Here is a 21865-nt window from a genome sequence, read left to right as displayed (position 1 = left end):
TCGTCTTTTATATTTTTTCCTACCTGTTTTTGAAGACAATGATCTGCTTTTCTGGTTGCCTGATGTCCTCTGCCTGCATTCAGGGGTTGTTTTGTGGAGTTTGCTCCACGTTGAAATGATCTTTTGAGGCATTTGTGAGGGAGAAAGTGGTCTTCCCTTCCTATTCCTCCGCCATCTTAGGACCGCCCCCAGAAAATTCTTAAATAGATATTTTACTTGGCTATAATAGGTAAATCTTTGGTATCCTACTCATTTTTTTTAAGTCCAAGTTTTATATGTGTGTGTTCAATATGGACAATATTTACAAACATACTATTACAGTTATACTATTATTGTTTGTAGACATTGTGAGAAATAAATTAGCTGTGCTATTTGAAAAATCACATTTTAAGCTGCAAAATGTTGTTTAGTTTTATAATACAAGTACAAAACCATACCGGATGTTTCAGAAGAAGCCACATTCCAGTGAAAAAGCAGAGCAATAAATGGAGACCAGTTGTGTTCACATATATGGGCAACCAACAGAATGTTAGAAGAACATTTAAAATGTACATTGGGGCCATATTACTAAGTCACAAATACAAATGTCTGATGGTTTCTGAATTGTGTTAAAAGGAAATAAGCTAGTGATCACTGGCAAAATAGAGCTTATTAAATTAACTTTCAAGGGGTATGAACTGACTTAGGAAAAAACACACAGAAGCGGAAATGAAACGGTAAGTGAAACAGATATTGTAAAGAAGGCAGCCTGAGTGCAGTAAAGATCAAAAAGGGAAAATGAGATTTTTGTCTAAACAAGGGTACCTAAAACACACAAAAAAAGCTAAAAAGAATAGATACAGATGAGATTTTCATTTCTAACCTGAAATTTTCCTGAGTCTATTTCTAATGATTTTATTTTTCTATTGATAAAAATTCCCAGTGACTGCCTGACACAGAGGTTCTAAGATACACATACACACACACACACACACACACACACACATAAGGTAATTAAATTTTAACAACTGGAAAAATTTTGCCGAAAAGGACTCTTAATAATATAATAAAATACTTCAGTTTTTCTCATCCTCTGTGTGGTCCTCTGTATTGAAAATATTTGATGTGTTCTAAAAGACCACCCAGAGTTTCAATTCTTGCTTTTCTCGCTGCTTCCTTAATAATGTTTACTCTTTCTTCAGTTTTTCCTGCTGTATTTGAATTTGGAATCCTTATGTGTCTAAACATCAGCATAAATTGGGACTCATTGAATAAAACAGCAGAGGTGTAGATAAAAAAGCCAATTCTACAGGAGCCAAATTTTAATACAGTGCATAATTGAATGGAACAATAATCTATAGAGTAGCATCTACAGATAGGCTGTTTAGGATTTTTTGTACATCTTGATAATAACTTCTAAGTTTTTAAAAGTAATTATAGCAACCAATGTTAAAATCAACTCAGCCACAAATGATAAGGACTCCACTGATCGTTCTAGAGGTAAATTAATTAAGAATAACATACCCCCTTGGGGCTTCCCTGGTGGCTCACTGGTAAAGAGTTCGCCTGTGAAAGCAGGAGATGTGGATGTGATCCCTGGTCAGCAAGATCCCCTGAAGGAGGAAATGGCAACCCACTCCAGTATTCTTGCTTGGGAAATCCCATGGACAGAAGAACCTGGCAGGCCACAGTCAATGGAATCACAAAAGAATCCGACATGACTTAGCGGCTAAAGAACAACAGAACATACTTTATCTCCCTAAAGACAAAATAGAAATATTCACAACTACCTATAGTAATGGGCAAAATCTTCAAGATATTTTCTAGACTGACTATTATCCAAAACCTAGTCAGTTGTTAAGCAGCAAAAACATCACTAAGGTACAATATTTTCTTAGTATAAAAGTTCCAATTAGTCCAATTCTGTTGTATTATAGGTGCTTTAAGACTCGAGTATAAAGAATCTGAATTTGTCTCAATTTATCAAACAAATCAGCAAATGAAACCTTTGCAGTAGCTAAGGATTATGTTTGTGTCCTTGTTTATAAATTCCCACTTCTGTGATATAGAAAATTGTTTCTATAACTCGTTGAAGTAGAGTTTAGTAATACATATTTTTCAGGACTACTGTAAATCTAGATAGAACCAACCAGCAATTTTCTTCTCTTTTCAATTATTTTGCTAAATATCTGATTTTTGAAGCTGAAGCCAGTAATTTTAGAGAAAAACCAACTTTTAAAGACAAGTTTTAGACTCATCACTTCATGGGAAATAGATGGTGAAACAGTGGAAACAGTGTCAGACTTTATTTTTGGGGGCTCCAAAGTCACTGCAGATGGTGACTGCAGCCATGAAATTAACAGATGCTTACTCCTTGGAAGAAAAGTTATGACCAACCAAGATAGCATATTCAAAAGCAGAGACATTACTTTGACAACAAAGGTCCGTCTAGTCAAGGCTATGGTTTTTCCAGTGGTCATGCATGGATGTGAGTTGGACTGTGAAGAAAGCTGAGCACCAAAGAATTGATGCTTTTGAACTGTGGTGTTGGAGAAGACTCTTGAGAGTCCCTTGGACTGCAAGGAGATCCAACCAGTCCATTCTAAAGGAAATCAACCCTGGGATTTCTTTGGAAGGAATGATGCTAAAGCTGAAACTCCAGGACTTTGGCCACCTCATGCGAAGAGTTGACTCATTGGAAAAGACTCTGATGCTGGGAGGGATTGGGGGCAGGAGGAGAAGGGGACGACTGAGGATGAGATGGCTAGATGGCATCACTGACTCGATGGACTTGAGTCTGAGTGAACTCCGGGAGTTGGTGATGGACAGGGATGCCTGGCGTGCGGCGGTTCATGGGGTTGCAAAGAGTCAGACATGACTGAGCGACTGAACTGAACTGAACTGAACTGAATTTATGTGCTTCTACTGATTTCCATGTGATAACAAATATATGATTTCAATTTTAATAAGAGATTTGAGAATCTGGAAATTTTGTTTCTTCTGTATTTAAGTGTTATTCTGAGTTCTTTTCAGCATAGAGTTAAGCATTTCAAAAGTACCAAATGTTGCTCTTGAGCACCCTAATTAACACATGCAAATTCCAGTTGAGAAAACTTCATATTTTTATGAACTGAAATTTTTTTTTTTTTTTATTAAGAGAGAATTAAATCATCCCAACTCAACTTAACCAACGTGAATTTAGTCTCAGGGAAAATGTACAAACAAATGCTTTTAAGATTAAACTTTTTCCAAAGGAAAATCAATTCTCTTATGTTAGTGTTAAAATTGGTGGGCAAGGGTGGACATGCTATACTACATCCAACCAGTAAGAGAGGTTTGAATCTGTTTATCACACTAGTGCTAAAATTGACAGGAACATGAATCAGAATAGAAATTAGAGGTTGACGTAGTTTCTCAATTGTTGCTTGTTACGATACCTACCTTTTTCATGAAGTTTTTTTTTTCAAAGAACAAAAATAGAAATAATAAAATAAGAACAACAACTTTTCATTCTAAAGTTTATCTCACACAAAAACAACTCTACATTTTTGTTTTGTTTTTATTTTTGGAGTAGGGGTCAGGAGGGGTCATGGAGGAGCCCATGTTTGGCAACATGAACTCATCATGAAGGAAGGAGAATTTCTAGTTCAGTTATTCTCAACCTTCACTGCAGGCTGCTCCTGCCCAGAGTAGGCAGAGGCAGGAGCCTGGAGGTGGAGGGAGACGAGTGAGATGAGGGGACACTAGACTGTCTCTTTCCCGCTTCCTGTCCTCAGGTAGCTCTTCTGGGCGTGCCTCCATCTTCCCTAAGGTCACAGCTCCCCGTGTACAGGCCAGGGCATGACCTCAGCTTCCAGTTCCAGTGATGCTTTCTCCTACTCTGTCCCACCAGTCAAGGCAGGGTGGGAACTCCTGACGTCACCTCAACATCTTTTGTTGACTTGTAGGATCTGTTATAACTTGGTTAACCAATTGTCTGTATTTCAGTCCTGATTTAACTACTCAAATAATTTCTGTTCCCTTGCTAGATGCTGGATAGAACATTTTTCACATGTCTAATTTTTGATCTTATCATTTCAGTATTACCTTATATGCTTTAACTCTCACAGGCTGGATTTCCATTTCTAATAGTAGTTAATCAACACTAAAGTGTTCCTTTATTACATCAATTGACATAAAAATCTTGGTGCTTGATATTTTATTTTAAAATTATGGTGGTGTTATGACTCATTTACTCTAGATACTGGAGTTTTACAAATTATGCTTGGCCTATATTTTAGGAAAGTTTAGCCTAAATAAATAATTCAAATTTATTTAACCCTTCCTTCTTCACCTTTCAGAATGGTGCCTGAGAGGTGATCCCTGAGGACTCTTGTATTCAGTCAGGAATTTCAGTGATTCTAATACTTTGGCCACCTGATGTGAAGAGCCAACTCATGAGAAAAGACCCCACTGCTGGGAAAGATTGAAGGCAGGAGAGAGGGAGACAACAAAGGATAAGATGGTTGGATGGCATCACTGACTCGATGGACATGAGTTTGAGCAAGCTCTGGGAGTTGGTGATGGACAGGAAAGCCTGGTGTGCTGCAGTCCATGGGGATGCAAAGACTTGGGCATGATGATTGAACAACAATGCAGATTATAAGACTGACTAAATCTTCTCCCTAGAAAAATCTGATTTATCTCAAAGAAACTCTAGTGCAAGGTGGACCGAATAACTCAAATAAACATAAACTTACAGGTGACTTAATCTTACAGAATGCTTTCATGATCGTTTCTATGCTGGTTTCCTAGTTCAGTTCAGTTCCGTGGCTCAGTCATGTCCGACGTTTTGTAACCCCATGAGATGCAGCATGTCAGGCCTCCCTGTCCATCACCAACTCCCGGAGTCCACTCAAACCCATGTCCATCAAGTCGATGATGCCACCCACCATCTCATCCTCTGTTGTCCCCTTCTCCTCCTGCCCTCAATCTTTCCCAACATCAGGGTTTTTTCAAATCAGTCAGTTCTTCGCATCAGGTGGCCAAAGTATTGGAGTTTCAGCTTCAACATCAGTCCTTCCAATGAACACTCAGGACTGGTCTCCTTTAGGAAGGACTGGTTGGATCTCCTTGCAGTCCAAGTGACTCTCAAGAGTCATCTCCATCACCACAGTTCAAAAGCATCAAAATTCTTCTTCACTAAGCTTTCTTTATAGTCCAATTCTCACATCCATACATGACTATTGGAAAAACCATCGCCTTGATTAGACGGACTTTTGTTGGCAAAGTAATGTCTCTGCTTTTTAATATGCATCTAGGCTGGTCATAACTTTCCTTCCAAGGAGTAAGTGTCTTTCAATTTCATGGCTGCAGTCACCATCTGCAGTGATTTTGGAGCCCCCCCAAAATAGTCAGCCACTGTTTCCACTGTTTCCCCATCTTTTTGCCATGAAGTGATGGGACTGGATGCCATTATCTTAGTTTTCTGAATGTTGAGCTTTAAGCCAACTTTTTCACTCTCCACTTTCACTTTCATCAAGAGGATTTTCATTTCCTCTTCACTTTTTGCCATAAGTGTGGTGTCATCTGCATATCTGAGGTGATTGATATTTCTCCTGGCAATCTTGATTCCAGCTTGTGCTTCATCCAGTCCAGTGTTTCTCATGATGTACTCTGCATATAAGTGAAATAAGCAGGGTGACAATATACAGCCTTGACATACTCATTTTCCTATTTGGAACCAGTCTGTTGTTCCATGTCCAGTTCTACCTGTTGCTTCCTGACCTGCATACAGGTTTCTCAAGAGGCAAGTCAGGTGGTCTGGTATTCCCATCTCTTTCAGAATTTTCCACAGTTTATTGTGATCCACACAGTCAAAGGCTTTGACATAGTCAATAAAGCAGAAACAGATGTTTTTCTGGATGCTTTTTTGATGATCCAGAGGATGTTGGCAATTTGATCTCTGGTTCCTCTGCCTTTTCTAAAACCAGCTTGAACATCTGGAAGTTCACAGTTCATGTATTGCTGAAGTCTGGCTTGAAGAATTTTGAGCATTACTTTACTAGCATGTGCTGCTGCTGCTAAGTTGCTTCAGTCGTGTCCGACTCTGTGCGACCCCATAGACAGCAGCCCACCAGGCTCCCCTGTCCCTGGGATTCTCCTGGCAAAAACGCTGGAGTGGGTTGCCATTTCCTTCTCCAAGCTTATTAGCATGTGAGATGAGTGCAATTGTGAGGTAGTTTGAGCATTCTTTGGCATTGCCTTTCTTTGGGGTTGGAATGAAATTTTCCTAGTAAATGTTGCTATATTAGAGAGAATAGAAATAGCAGGAAAGAGCTAAGGGAAACCAACTATTGGCAGCTACTGTTATCTGAAAAGAGGAAAGAAAAATAGAAAGGAAGAAGCTAGGAAAGAGGGAAGGAAGGAAAGGGTAAGAAAACTTTAAAAAAACCAATGACAAAATAATCCAACTGATATCTATATATTTACAGATTAATCTAGACAAATCACAACACAAAAGATTTTAACTACACTATGGGTTCTGCCTGGTGTTGGTTATCACTCAATTCAATGTAAGAATTATATTCAGTTTACATGTACTTACTTTTATCAATTTATATGAAATAGAATATCTTAACTCAGAATGCTCTTTCAGAACGTATCAACACATGAATAAAATGATACTGCTTTGAGATGGTTAATGAAGTGCAGCAGGATGACACACAAAGGTATTTGGTATGTTTGTGTGTGCATGAATCATCTAAAATTTATCCAGATTGATAAAATTTTCTGCTAAATACTTTAAAGGAATTAAAGGATCCTATTTCAAATATATAAAAAAAATCAGTATGATAATGACAAAAATACTGATATAAAATTACCCAATGCAAATATACCCATATGTATTCAACATAAGTAAGTTTCATCAACATAAGTTTTGCTACTGATAGCCTGGAAAGAAGGAAATCAGACGGTTTGAAAATCAAATTTATATAAATGACATATCAAAACATAGCACCCTTTCAAAAAGCAGATTATTTCTGTTTGTTATCTATTTTAACACTCTATTCATTAAACCTTCTATTGCATCATGGGATAATATTGAATATGAAATATAAAACATTTTTTAGCAAATATACTGTGAGACTTGTAATGGCAAAACTGTTCTTGTTCAAGAACAGAATCTCCATGAATTAGTGTAACATGTGGCAGAGTGAATACTCAACGAACATTAGCAAAATTAAACTTTCCCACATTGTTAGTGATTACACAGGAATTATTATACTTTTTGTATTACTGTAGGTAAACTGTATTTGTATAATTTGAGGTTTTCAATGAGATTGTGCAATATGCCCTGATTGTCAGTATTTATAAACTTGATTTTAGATATAATGCACTTTAAGTTCTAACACCTCACAATTGGACTTCAAAATCTGCTAAGAGAGCAATATCCTGTAATTTAACTGTTATGTGAAAACCAGAAGAGACATTAATGTACCAATTTGGCTGCAAATGGAATAAAACACAGAAAATATTTTTATCTAAAATTTGGGTTATAAGAGTATCAAAGATTCAGATCCAAATATATAAGCTTACAATGAAGATCACCAACCCACAAGGATATTAGTCACGATAAGTAAGAGCAAAAAAAACTAAAGGTCAGTTTTAAACATTGAAATGACCAGCTACAAGCTGTAATATATGATATGTTTAATATAATAAAGATATAACTACAGAAACAACCAAATGAAAATAAGTAGGCATATGCAGAGGACAAGAAGTTTTAGTATGTTAATGATGGGTATGAAAAAAAAAATCTTCAATGCTCAATCAACGGGGTTAACTTTAGATTTAGGTTAAGAGAGAATTCATGAATTGGAAAAAGATGCAAAGAATGTATTTAGAAAGAGGTGGAGAGAATCAGAGTAAAAAAAAAATATATATATATATATATGACTTTAAGAGTTAGCAAGAATAGAATGAGCTCTAAGATATACAATAAACATAACAGTTTTTTCAGGTTGAAATTGGCAATTAAGTCCATGTAAAAACATAGACTTTAATCTAGTACTGTGTTCACTTTAGAGAGCTACAAAGAACACTAAAAAAAAAAAAAAAAAAAAAAGCTGTCCAGTTCATCATAGGGGATTGGAATGCACAAGTAGGAAGTCAAGAGATATCTGGAATAACAGGCAATGTTTGGCCTTGGAATACAAAATGAAGCAGGGAAAAGGCTAACAGAATTCTGCCAAGAGAATGCACTGGTCATAGCAAACACCCTTTTTCAACAACACAAGAAACAGCTTTACACATGTACATCACCAGATGGTCAATACTGAAATCAGATGAATTACTCTTTATAGCCTACAATGGAGAGGTTGTATACAGTCAGCAAAAATAAGACCTGGAGCAGACTGTTGCTCAGATCATCAGCTTCTCCTAGCAAAATTCTGGCTTACTAAAGAAAGTAGGGAAAACCACTAGGTAAGTTCAGTTCAGTTCAGTTCAGTTCAGTCGCTCAGTCATCTCCTACTCTTTGCGACCCCATGAATCACAGCATGCCACCGCCTCCCTGTCCATCACCAACTCCCGGAGTTCACACAGATTCACGTCCATCGAGTCAATGATGTCATCCAGCCATCTCATCCTCGGTCGTCCCCTTCTCCTCCTGCCCCTAATCCCTCCAAGCATTAGAGTCTTTTCCAATGAGTCAACTATTCGCATGAGGTGGCCAAAGTACTGGAGTTTCAGCTTTAACATCATTCCCTCCAAAGAAATCCCAGGGCTGATCTCCTTTAGAATGGACTGGTTGGATCTCCTTGCAGTCCAGGGACTCTCAAAAGTCTTCTCTAACACCACAGTTCAAAAGCATCAATTCTTCGGCGCTCAGCTTTCTCACAGTCCAATTCTCACATCCATACATGACTACTGGAAAAACCATAGCCTTGACTAGATGGACCTTAGTCAGCAAAGTAATGTCTCTGCTTTTGAATACGTTATCTAGGTTGGTCATAATTTTTCTTCCAAGGAGTAAGTGTCTTTTAATTTCATGGCTGTAGTCACCATCTGCAGTCATTTGGGAGCCCCCAAAAATAAAGTCTGACACTGTTTCCACTGTTTCCCCATCGATTTCCCATGAAGTGATGGGATCAGATACCATAATCTTTGTTTTCTGAATGTTGAGCTTTAAGCCAACTTTTTCACTCTCCTCTTTCACTTTCATCAAGAGGCTTTTTAGTTCCTTTTCACTTTCTGCCATAAGAGTGGTGTCATCTGCATATCTGAGGTGATTGATATTCCTCCCGGCAATCTTGATTCCAGCTTGTGCTTCTTCCAGTCCAGGGTTTCTCATGATGTACTCTGCATATAAGTTAAATAAGCAGGGTGATAATATACAGCCTTGACACACTCCTTTTCCTATTTGGCAACAGTCTGTTGTTCCCTGTCCAGTTCTAACTGTTGCTTCCTGACTTGCATATAGGTTTCTCAAGAGGCAGGTTAGGTGGTCTGGTATTCCCATCTCTTTCAGAATTTTCCACAGTTTATTATGATCCACACAGTCAAAGGCTTTGGCATAGTCAATAAAGCAGAAATAGATGTTTTTCTGAAAGTCTCTTTCTTTTTCAATGATCCAGCAGATGTTGGCAATTTGATCTCTGGTTCCTCTGCCTTTTCTAAAGCCAGCTTGAACATCTGGGAATTCATGGTTCACATATTGCTGAAGCCTGGCTTGCAGAATTTTGAGCATTACTTTACTAGCATGTGAGATGAGTACAATTGTCCAGTAGTTTGAGCATTTTTGGCATTGCCTTTCATTGGGATTGGAATCAAGAGTGACCTTTTCCAGTCTTGTGGCCACTGCTGAGTTTTCCACATTTGCTGGCATATTGAGTGCAGCACTTTCACAGTATCATCTTTCAGGATTTGAAAGAGCTCAACTGGAATTCCATCACCTCCACTAGCTTTGTTGGTAGTGATGCTTTCTAAGGCCCATTTGACTTCACATTCCAGGATATCTGGCTCCAGGTGAGTAATCACATCATTGTGATTATCTTGGTCGTGAAGATCTTTTTTTTTACAGATCTTCTGTGTATTCTTGCCACTTTTTGTTAATATCTTCTGCTTCTGTTAGATCCAGACCATTTCTGTCCTTTATCGAGCCCATCTTTGCATGAAATATTCCCTTGGTATCTCTAATTTTCTTGAAGAGATCTGTAGTCTTTGCCATTCTGTTGTTTTCCTCTATTTCTTTGCATTGATCACTGAGGAAGTCTTTCTTATCTCTTCTTGCTATTCTTTGGAATTCTGCATTCAAATGGGTGTATCTTTCCTTTTCTCCTTTGCTTTTCACTCCTCTTCTTTTCACAGCTATTTGTAAGGCCTCCTCAGACAGCCATTTTGCTTTTTTGCATTTGTTTTCCATGGGGTTGGTCTTGATCCCTGTCTCCTGTCCAATGTCATGAACCTCATTCCATAGTTCATCAGGCACTCTGTCTATCAGATCTAGTCCCTTGAATATATTTCTCACTTCCACTGTATAATCATAAGGGATTTGATTAAGGTCATACCTGAATAGTCTAGTGGTTTCCCCTACTTTCTTCAATTTATGTCTGATTTTGGCAATAAGGAGTTCATGATCTGAGCCACAGTCTGCTCCTTGTCTTGTTTTTGTTGACTGTATAAAGCTTCTCCATCATTGGCTACAAAGAATATAATCAATCTGATTTCGGTGTTGACCATCTCGTGATGTCCATGTGTAGAGTCTTCTCTTGGGTTGTTGGAAGAGGGTGTTTGCTATGAGCAGTGCATTTTCTGAGAGGAGCTACCCCCGCTGGAGGCCAGGGACGGTTGCCCTGGGAGGAGCAACCTCACGTCCAAGGAGCAGCGGCTGTGTGGGCACTGGAGGGCCTAGAGGAGCTATTCCATGTTCAAGGTCGGGAGGGGCAGTGGTGAGGAGATACCCTTTGTCCAAGGAAAGGAGCAGCAGCTGTGCTTTGCTGGAGCGGCCGTGAAGAGATAGCCCATGTCCAAGGTAAGAGAAACCCAAGTAAGATGGTAGGTGTTGCAAGAGGGCAGACACACTGAAACCATAATCACAGAAAACTAGTCAATCTAATCACACTAGGACCACAGCCTTGTCTAACTCAATGAAACTAAGCCGTGCCCTGTGGGGCCACCCAAGATGGGCAGGCATGGTGGAGAGGTCTGACACAATGTGGTCCACTGGAGAAGGGAATTTCAAACTACTTCAGTATTCTTGCCTTGAGAACCCCATGAACAGTATGAAAAGGCAAAATGATAGGATACTGAAAGAGGAACTCCCCAGGTCAGTAGGTGCCCAATATGCTACTGGAAATCAGTGGAGAAATAACTCCAGAAAGAATGAAGGGATGGAGCCAAAGCAAAAACAATACCTCGTTGTGGATGTGATTGGTGATAGAAGCAAGGTCCGATGCTGTAAAGAGCAGTACTGCATAGGAACCTGGAATGTCAGGTCCATGAATCAAGGCAAATTGGAAGTGGTCAAACAGGAGGTGGCAAGAGTGAACGTCAACATTCTAGGAATCAGCGAACTAAAATGGACTGGAATGGATGAATTTAACTCAGATGACCATTATATCTACTAATACGGGCAGGAATCCCTTAGAAGAAATGGAGTAGCCATCATGGCCAACAAAAGAGTCTGAAATGCAGTACTTGGATGCAATCTCAAAAACGACAGAATGATCTCTGTTCGTTCCCAAGGCAAACCATTCAATATCACCATAATCCAAGTCTATGCCCCAACCAGTAACGCTGAAGAAGCTGAAGTTGAACGGTTCTATGAAGACCTACAAGACCTTTTAAAACTAACACCCGAAAAAGATGTCCTTTTCTTTATAGGTGACTGCAATGCAAAAGTAGGAAGTTAGGAAACACTTGGAGTAACAGGCAAATTTGGCCTTGGAATACGGAATGAAGCAGGGCAAAGACTAATAGAGTTTGGCCAAGAAAATGCACTGGTTGTAGGCCAGCCAGGTACAACTTAAATCAAATCCCCTAAGACCATACAGTGGAGGTGACTAATAGATTCAAGGGATTAGATCTGGTAAACAGAATGCCTGAAGATATATGATCTGAAATGCTGTACAGGAGGCAATGAACAAAACCTTCCCAAAGCAAGAAGGCAAAGTGGTTGTTTGAGGAGGCTTTACAAATGACTGAACAAATAAGAGAAGCTAAAAGCAAGGAAGAAAGGGAAAGCCACACCCAACTAAATGCAAAGTTCCAGAAAATACCAAGGAGGGCTTCTTCAATGAACAATGCAAAGAAATAGAGGAAAACTAAGTAAAGGGAAAGACTAGAGATCTCATCAATAAAATTGGAAATATCCAAGGAATAATATTTCATCCAAAGATGGGCACAATAAAGGACAGAAACAGTAAAGATATAATAGAAGCAGAAGAGATCAAGAAGAGATGGAAAGAATAGACAGAACTGTACAAAACAAGATCTCAGTGACCCAAAGAGCCACAATGGTGTTATTACTCACCCGGAGCCAGATATTTGGTGTGTGAAGTCAAGCAGGCTTTAGGAAGAACTGCTGTCAATAAAAGATAGTGGAGACAATGGAATTCCAGAAAAACCATTTAAAATCCTAAAAGATGATTCTATCAACATGCTGCACTCAATGTCAGCAAATGTGGAGAATCCAGCAGTAGCCACAGTACCGGAAAAATTCATTCCTTATCCGAATTCCCAAGAAAAGCAGTACTAGAGCACACTCTAACCACCAGACAATTGTGTTCATCTTGCATGTTAGTAAGAGTATGCTCAAAATCCTGCATGCAAGGCTTTAGCATTATGTGAACCAAGAAATTCCAGATGTACAATCTGTGTTTAGATAAAGCAAAGGAACCAGAGATCAATTTGCCAACATTTGCTGGATCATAGACAAAGCATGGAAATTCCAGAAAAAGAAAAATCTACCTCTGTTTCATTCACTATGCTGAAACCTTAGTCTATGTGGATTATAACAAACTGTGGAGAACTCTTAAAGAGATGGGAATACCAGACCACCTTACCTGACTCCTGAGAAATCTGTATGCAGGTCAAGAAGCAACAGTCAGAACCTCATGTAGAAAAACTGACTGGTTCTGAATTGAGAAAGGAGTATGACAAGGCTGTTTACTGTCACCTTGTTTATTTAACTTATACGAAGAGCACATCATGAAAAATGCCAGGCTGAATGTGTTATAAGCTGGCATCAAGATTGCTGGGAAAAGTATCAACAACCTCAGATATGCAGATGATGTCACTCTAATGGCAGAAAGTGAAGAGGAATAAAGAACCTCTTGAAGAAGGTAGAGAAGAGTGAAAAAAATCTGGCTTACAACTAACTATTAAAAAAAAAACTAAGATCATGGCATCCAAGCCCAACACTTCATGGCAAATAGAAGGGGAAAAGGTGGAAGCAGTCACAGATTTCCTCTTCTTGGGCTCTAAAATCACTGCAGATGGTGACTACAGCCATGAAATTAGATGATTGTTTCTTGGCAGGAAAGCTGTGACAAACCTAGACAGTGTGTTAAAAAGCAAAGACAATACTTTGCAGACAAAGGTCCGTATAGTCGAGGCTATGGTCTTTCCAGTAGTCATGTGTAGTTGTGAGAGCTAGATCCTAAAGATGGCTGAGCACCAAATAATTGGTGCTTTTGAACTGTGGTTTGGAGACGACTTTTGAGAGTCTCTTGGACTGCAAGGAGATCAGATCAGTATATCTTAAAGGAAATGAACCCTGAGTACTCAACTGGAAGACTGAAGCTGCAATACTTTGGTCACATGATGGGAAGAGTGATTCATTGGAAAAGACCCTGATGTCAGGAAAGATTGAATGCAGAAGAAAAGAGTCACACAAGATGAGATGGCTGGATGGCATCCCCGATGCAATGGACATGAACTTGGGCAAACTCTGGGAGATGGTGAGGAGCAGAGAAGTCTGGTGTGCTGCAGTCCATGGGGTCACAAAGAGTCAGACATGACTTGGTGAGTGGACAAGAACAGTGAAGCAACAACTTAGCAGCATAGCATCTTCCTGAATCTAAAGGCATCAAAGTTATTCAAGTACCAAGGAAAGTGGGGGCCACATGGCAGTTATAGCTTCTATTTCCCATTCACATTACATATCATTCTAGTCACGCAGGTCCTGACTTTTATGCCAATGTTCCTGTAATTCAAATAAAGGATCGTAACAGTCACCATTTTGTTAACTCTTTTACCTGCAAAATAGCAATGCTAATGACAAGGAGGTCATTCTCAAGCAGGTTTCTATCAGCAAGAGCCTGATATTAACGTTCATGTATTTAATTGAAATTTCAAAAGAATTAATCTTTTTTAAAGAATGGGAAAGAAGTTAAGTTTGGAAGATAAAACAGCAAAAAAAAATGCTTTACAAAACTAAATGAAGGACTAACTCAGAATTTATAAAACTGTCATTATTACAAGCAAGATAAATTAAAAGAAAGGAACAGCTAGAGATATCATGAAGCCCTGAAATAAAGAAATTTTAGAGAATAAATAAATATTTTAAAAGAGCTAGAGGAGGAAACAATTCTCTGTAAACATTTCAGAACAATCAAATGACTATATAAGAGTGAGTCTACATCTGGGTTATTTTTATATTTTATTTAATCTACCCATTCACCTTGGTTTATAATAATTCTTGAGCTCAGGTCTGTATAGGGTCTAACTCTGTTTTTCCTTATAAAGATGGATTTTAAAATTCTGTATTAATTTTGAAATTGATTTGTCACTTTCTACCAACAAAAATCACTGAGGTTATTGAGCTCCCTTTTTAATTTATATTTTTAAAAGATTATTCTGGTTTGCATGTAGGGAACAGATTAGAGGGAAGAATAGAGTAGGGAGCCCAGTTTGGAGATTACCGCAGTGTGCAAAAGAAGCTGATGGAGCCGTGATACAAAGGGCAGCACTAGAGGGATAAAGTGAATGGTTCAAGTTAGGCCTTACAGTATTCAAAGAGATGGAGACTCGAGAGCATGGTTTAGGGCATTTGTGAATGTAATTCAAAAGTGATGTCGTGGGTGGAGATGTAAATTTTGGAGTCACTAGACATATAAATGAAATCTGCATGAATCGGATATCATTATACAAAAGCAGGATGAGACAGCATTATTAAATTATTGGGAAAAGAGCGTTACATGCTATTTTGGGGGATGATAAGAGGCCAAATGAATTAATCTGCAAAGTAACCTTAGAGTTGGGTTTGAAGGCATGATCATCTATAATTATAATGTTCTTTCCTTCAATCACCTCATTCTATGAACCTGTTTAATCAGTCTGGGTGTATAATAAGCCAAGATGTCATATATACCTCATGAATACCTTTTACTAAGGGTGGAAATCAGTGCTAACTGAGTTGGAAATCTGAAGTGGTAATGGGTGGGGTGGGTGGCTAATCCTTAAATTAAAAGAATCTTATTAAAGATGTGAAATTGGCCTCAGCTGAGCTAAAACCACCAGGGACTGAATTATAGCATCTCTCTCGTGTGTGTGTGTGTCTGTGTGTGTGTGTGAACAATAACAGTTGGAAGCCATTCTCTGCTTCATCCAGGAAAATAATATGCTGAAAATGCTGGCTCTAACAGTTTCCCAAGATGTAAGTAAGCATTTACAGAAAAAAAGACTGAAAATTCAGTCATTTCATAAATAGATTCATTTCTGAAAAATTCAAGAGGAGAAAGAGACTAACCCCCTTTGACCCTTTCTAAAAAGCTGTTTATATGAGTGTCACTTGACAAGGAAGTAGAAATTATTAGCCATAAAATATTCATTCATTAGACATAAATTATATGAGCATGTCCCACATACACTATACAAATTCCTGCTTAAGGACTTCATGTGTAAACAATGCAATTAATAAAACTTGCTCCAATACCTTCCCATTTCCTAAGATCCTAACAATTGTGAAGCCCATAATAAGCATCATTTTTATGATCCTTCTACCTGCATATATCATAAATGTCACCATCATAGGAACAATCTCAAAGAGAGGGCATTCTTAATAAATAATACTCTAGGTCAGGTATTTTTCTAGTCCATTGGGCTGAAGTTCTGAGGAAAGGAAAGAAGTTTAATAGAGCTATGTTCTCTTAGACATTCATAAAGGCCAAGAATAAATCCACAATAATTATACTTTGGGGAGCTGTAAAGAAACACTTTGGTGCATATAATGTCTACAGTTATAGAAGTGCCACTGAAATACCATTTCCTGTTTGGAGAATTATTCAGTCACAGAATCTTTCCACACAGATGTCCCCAATAAATTATGAGTGTCATACTTTGTCTCTGAGTAATATCCCTGAAAATAAGTTTAAAAATCTATGGAGGAAACTCATGGAGTTGAGATAAAAAGAAAAAAAAAAAGAAATAGTTTTGAAGGTGGATGAGTCAGCAAGGGTTACATTGATAGACAGTATATCATTTTAACCAGACTATTAAAAATAATGCTTATTTTGTTTCTATAGTGTTCACAAGTCTGTGTAGCATGGTGTGACACTTTCAAGAGAAGTAATAAGCTGGACCTGTCTTCTGAGAGTCTATAACTTATTTAGGAAGCCCGAGATAAGACAAAGATAAAAATTCAAAACAACATAGGCATTACCCTAATCTTTGAGTATGCAGCTGACTAATGGAGGTCTACTCCATAATCAACCTCTCCTAATTTCTTTATAAAAGAATCATAATTTATAATTCTTCTGTACTGTAACATCCCCTGTTGAAATATCCACCTTCTCAGACTATCTAAAAACTGAGAGTACCCATTTGGCTGATTTCTATTCATTGAGATATAAACAAAAGCATCCTACATGGGTATCAAAGCAAGCTGCTGTTTCAGTGATGAAAATGAGTAGATTTAGTTAGCAGCAGCATTTGGCCATTTGCTCTTTCTCTTATCCCTGCCTGAAATGTAGGGCAGGCCAAGAAGACAGGATGGAAAAATTAAAGAAACCTGCTACCCCAATGGCATTGTAAGCCATCATCTCAGCTATGGTGAGTCTACCTTTATTTATACTTCTCATTATGCTAGAAAATGTAACTGTCTATTTGGTTAAAATTCAGATTGCTGAATCTACTCCTCTTCAGATTTGCTGAGCACTATCTCATTAATTTCTCACAACAACCTTACTGGCTTAAGTGGCAAATCCATTTTTCCAGAAGAGGAATCTGAGACTCATGGAGCTTGTGTCTGTTCTGGGATCGCACAGGTAGTTCATGGTAAGGATAGTATTTGTACCTACTTGCTTGACTGCATTACCGTACTTTATCAATTCAATAATATTAGAGGTTTCCTTCATATCTATTACCTAAAAAATGTTACTTTCTGTTTTTTTTTTTTTAATTTTTGCTTGTGTGGTTCACATAAGTCCATGAAATATTTAAACTACAGTATGTTACTTGAAGCTCACAACTGCATAATGGAAGTAAAGATAATTCTTGCTATTCATCTTCTACAGCTGTGGAAGTTGAGTTTGGAAGGTGACGAACCTGCTGAAGAAAGGGAAGGCAGAAGAATATGCAAATTTCATCCAGCTTTAACATGTCACCAAACCTTACTTGGGTTACTTGAAATCAGTGCTTTCATAGGTCTCCTTTAGCAATTAACTGTTTACTTTTTCTCCTCGTTCCCAAGTAAAGATCCTTCTCCAAACCTGAAAACAGCTTGTTTAGGAAACTGAGTCTGTACTCTGAGGGTCCAGTGTCACGTTGGTTCTCTCAGAGACTCCTACAGAATTCTGAAAAGGAGATTAAAGAGAGCTTTTCCTAGCAAGGACCTTTGACCTCATGCTACACGTATACCCCAAACTGATGAAATATGGGGGAGCGCATCTGTGCGTATCTAACTGCTGAATTCTGTGACTTAGATGCTTAGATAGAAAGTAGTGAGGACTGCAATAGTGCCAGCAAACATGCAGATAAAGGTGCCAGGTGATATCTGAGCAGACAGTCTCAGTTATGGCTGGGACTTTTCAAGGGGAGTCTGACGCCTGCTGGTGGTCTGCCTCACTTTTTCCACTATTTATGCACCATGTTAAGACCTGCCAGTCCGATGACCACTGTACCCCCTACAGAGGCACATTGTTGAATAAACGGGAAAGCTTTTATGCTGCCAACCTGCTGGGCGCCTTTCTCCAAGCCTGAGTCAACACACAGCAATGGTTATATGATATATTTGAATGTTTAGAGGATAGGGGTTATTTTTACCAGATTTATTAGGCAAGGATATCTTTAAGGTCTTCCAACTTTTTGCATATATAATACTACATTACTCTAATTCAAGAATCATTGATATATGCATTTTATTTAAAATCTAGATTAAATAAATGTTACCAAGAGGATCTAAATTTTGTGTTACTATAAATGCATTGGGAACACCCAATTTCACATACTTAGAATAATTTAAAGCAAGTACAAGCTTAAAGTAAGACAGTTTTTATGAAGTGAGTGTGCTCCTTGGTCATTGCTTTATTTTTATTTTATTTTTTTTTTACTTTTTAAGAAAGTATGTATCTTTTCTGTTGTTTCTCAGTGGGCATCAAAAGCATCTGGAGTCAGTTACATTTATTTATGTTCTATTCTAACCAAAATGGCTTAGCTGAAAAGTATTTCAAAATTTATTTAAGGAAAAATAAAACTGACTTTAGACTCACATGCCAACTTTTAGCCCAGAGCAAAGTGTCGTGGCTGATTCCTAAATGAAATGGAAACACTGACAGACTCTTTATCCTGGCAGGGTTATAAGGATAACAGGTAAATACAATAGTCTGAGCTAATAATAGGTAACATTTTCCAGGTTTTGCTATTAAAGGTCCCTCACCACAAACAAGCTTTATAAAGTTCCTCCAAGAAAAGTTTGTTTACAAGATAAAAAAAACTAAAAATTCAGCCAATTTTCCATTGCAATAAAATATGATTCTTTTTTTGGTTGTTTTCATATTGTTAGTTTCCCCTTGTATGTTTCACATTATTAGAATATGTGCTTTTGGATATTAGTCCTCTATTTAAGAGCAATTCTATAGGCATCAATAAAATGAGGGCATATAATTAGATATTATTAAATTTCCTTTTAGTGCAAGTTAGGTGTTTATTAAATCTTTTAAAAATTAATATTTTTATGAAATATCCCTTATCTCATTGGTTTCCCATATTGCTTCAACTTATGATTCTTAATGTTTGTATTTAATTGAAACTTTGAACATGCTGGCATTGTAGTTTATATTTGTTTTGAAACAGTCTCATATTATTGTTTGTTTGTTTGGTTTGGCTTTAATTATTAATGTTTCTCAAGAGGAAATATTTAAAACCAGGCACAGGGTTGACTACGTGGATTTCAGAGAGGAGAACAGTGTTTAAATCCTGGCTCGGACACTTCTAAGCTTTCCAATTGTGGGCCCTGTTTGAAGTTTTGAAATGGGAACTCAAATAGTAGCTAAATCAAAGGGTAAGTCTGGAAATGGAAAGAGATAAGGGGCTTAGTAGAACTCCTGGCTCATGGCAAATGCTCTATAAAGCTTAGCTGTAGTCATTTACTGTGCAATTTATTTTTTGTCAGAATAGCATGTAGGACAATTCCCCTCATCATGCACCAGTTAGCCAACTGCTATGAATGAAAGTGTTTATCACCAGTTATACCGAGCTGCTGGGGGTACTGTGAATTTCCATGGACATGAGGGTCTGTTTCTGGACCCTCTATTCTATTTAATTGATTAAACTTCTCTGTGCTTATGCTGATAAACACTGTATTATTATGGCTTTATAAGATACTTTGAAATTTAATTTTACAAGTATCTAAGGTTGTTTGTTTCAGAGAGTGTGTGGGCTCTTACATGCCCATTTACTTTTTACATGTATGTTACAATCTACGTAGTCAAGTTCTATGAAGAATCCCATTATAATATGTACTGAGAATTCACAGACTCTATAAATCAACCTGGTAGAATTGGTGTCTTTTGCAATTTAATTGTTTCATTGTTGATATTTGATGCTTTATTTCTTATTTGATGTTGTTGTCTTCTATTTATGTATATAAATACATGTATTTGGTTGGTGCAAACATAACTGTGGTTTCAACTGTGAATTTTGTTATTGTATATACATAAATATTTATTCATAAATGCATGTGTATGGGTATGGATGTGAGAGTTGGACTGTGAAGAAAGCTGAGTGCCGAAGAATTGATGCTTTTGAACTGTGGTGTTGGAGAAGACTTTTCAGAGTCCCTTGGACTGCAAGGAGATCCAACAAGTCCATTCTGAAGGAGATCAGCCCTGGGTGTTCATTGGAAGGACTAATGCTAAAGCTGAAACTCCAGTACTTTGGCCACCTCATGCGAAGAGTTGACTCATTGGAAAAGACTCTGATGCTGGGAGGGATTGGGGGCAGGAAGAGAAGGGGACAACAGCAGATGAGATGGCTGGATGGCATCACTGACATAATGGACGTGAGTCTGAGTGAACTCCGGGACTTGGTAATGGACAGGGAGGCCTGGCATGCTGCAATTCATGGGGTCACAAAGAGTTGGACACGACTGGGCGACTGAACTGAACTGAACTGAACTGATGCACATATATCTCCAGTACTCTTACCTAGAGAATTCCATGGACAGAGGAGCCTGGTGGGCTGCTATCCATGGGGTCTCACAGAGTTGGACTCAACTGAAGAGACTTAGCATACATGCATGCATGCATTGGAGAAGGAAATGGCAACCCACTCCAGTACTCTTGCCTGGAATATCCCATGGACCGAGGAGCCTGGTGGGCTGCAGTCCATGGGGTCACTAAGAGTCGGGCATGACTGAGTGACTTCACTTTCACTTTTCCCTTTCATGCATTGGAGAAGGAAATGGCAAGCCACTCAGTGTTCTTGCCTGGAGAATCCCAGGGACAGAGGAGCCTGGTAGGCTGCCGTCTATGGAGTCACACACAGTCAGACACGACTGAAGTGACTTAGCAGCAGCAGCATGCACATATATATTCTTTTATATAACTTCAAATAATATTTCTGTACGTTTTTTCATATAGATCGTTTATGAAAGGTAATTCTATTCATGTATGTATTTTGCTAAAAGTAATGTGTGGAATTAGATTTCCTACTTGTTGCTGTGAGTAGAAATTTAATAAATGCCATTATTAATCTAAATAAAATTATGTGGAGATTTTTGCTGTTTTGTGTAAGCAGTTATACGTTCTGCAATATTTAGAATGTTGAGTAAAAACTGAATAAGAATGAATAGGAAGCATAATTTTCTTATTCCTGATTTTAAGAGAAAAGCCTATTATTTTAAAGCCTATTATTTCATTGTTATGTCTGTGATGTCTATGTTTGGTGGATATCTTTAATCTAGTTAACAAAGTTCTCTATTTTTGCTTTGTTTCTTTAAAAAAAAGTGTAGAATCTTATGACTTGTATCTTTGCAGATATTGAAACTTATGGTCTTTAATTATGTAATTTGGTGAAATATATTTATACCTTTTTCTAATACTCATTTACATTCATTTCTGAAATTGTTTCCTTGAACACACACTTAAAGACAACTTAGTATATATAAAAGGCAATGACACCCCACTCCAGTACTCTTGCCTGGAAAATCCCATGGATGGAGGAGCCTGGTGGGCTACAGTCCATGGGGTTGCTAAGAGTCGGACACGACTGAGTGACTTCACTTTCACTTTTCACCCTCATGCATTGGAGAAGGAAATGGCAACCCACTCCAGTGTTCTTGCCTGGAGAATCCCAGGGACAGGGGAGCCTGGTGGGGTGCCATCTATGGGGTCGCACAAAGTCGGACATGACTGAAGTGATTTAGCAGCAGCAGCAGTCTGTGTATGAGGGCTCATTTCAGTTC

The sequence above is a fragment of the Oryx dammah genome, unplaced genomic scaffold (assembly GCF_014754425.2).
Source record: "Oryx dammah isolate SB20612 unplaced genomic scaffold, SCBI_Odam_1.1 HiC_scaffold_26, whole genome shotgun sequence".
In the NCBI taxonomy this organism is placed as follows: Eukaryota; Metazoa; Chordata; class Mammalia; order Artiodactyla; family Bovidae; genus Oryx; species Oryx dammah.
This window is presented reverse-complemented; position numbering follows the sequence as displayed.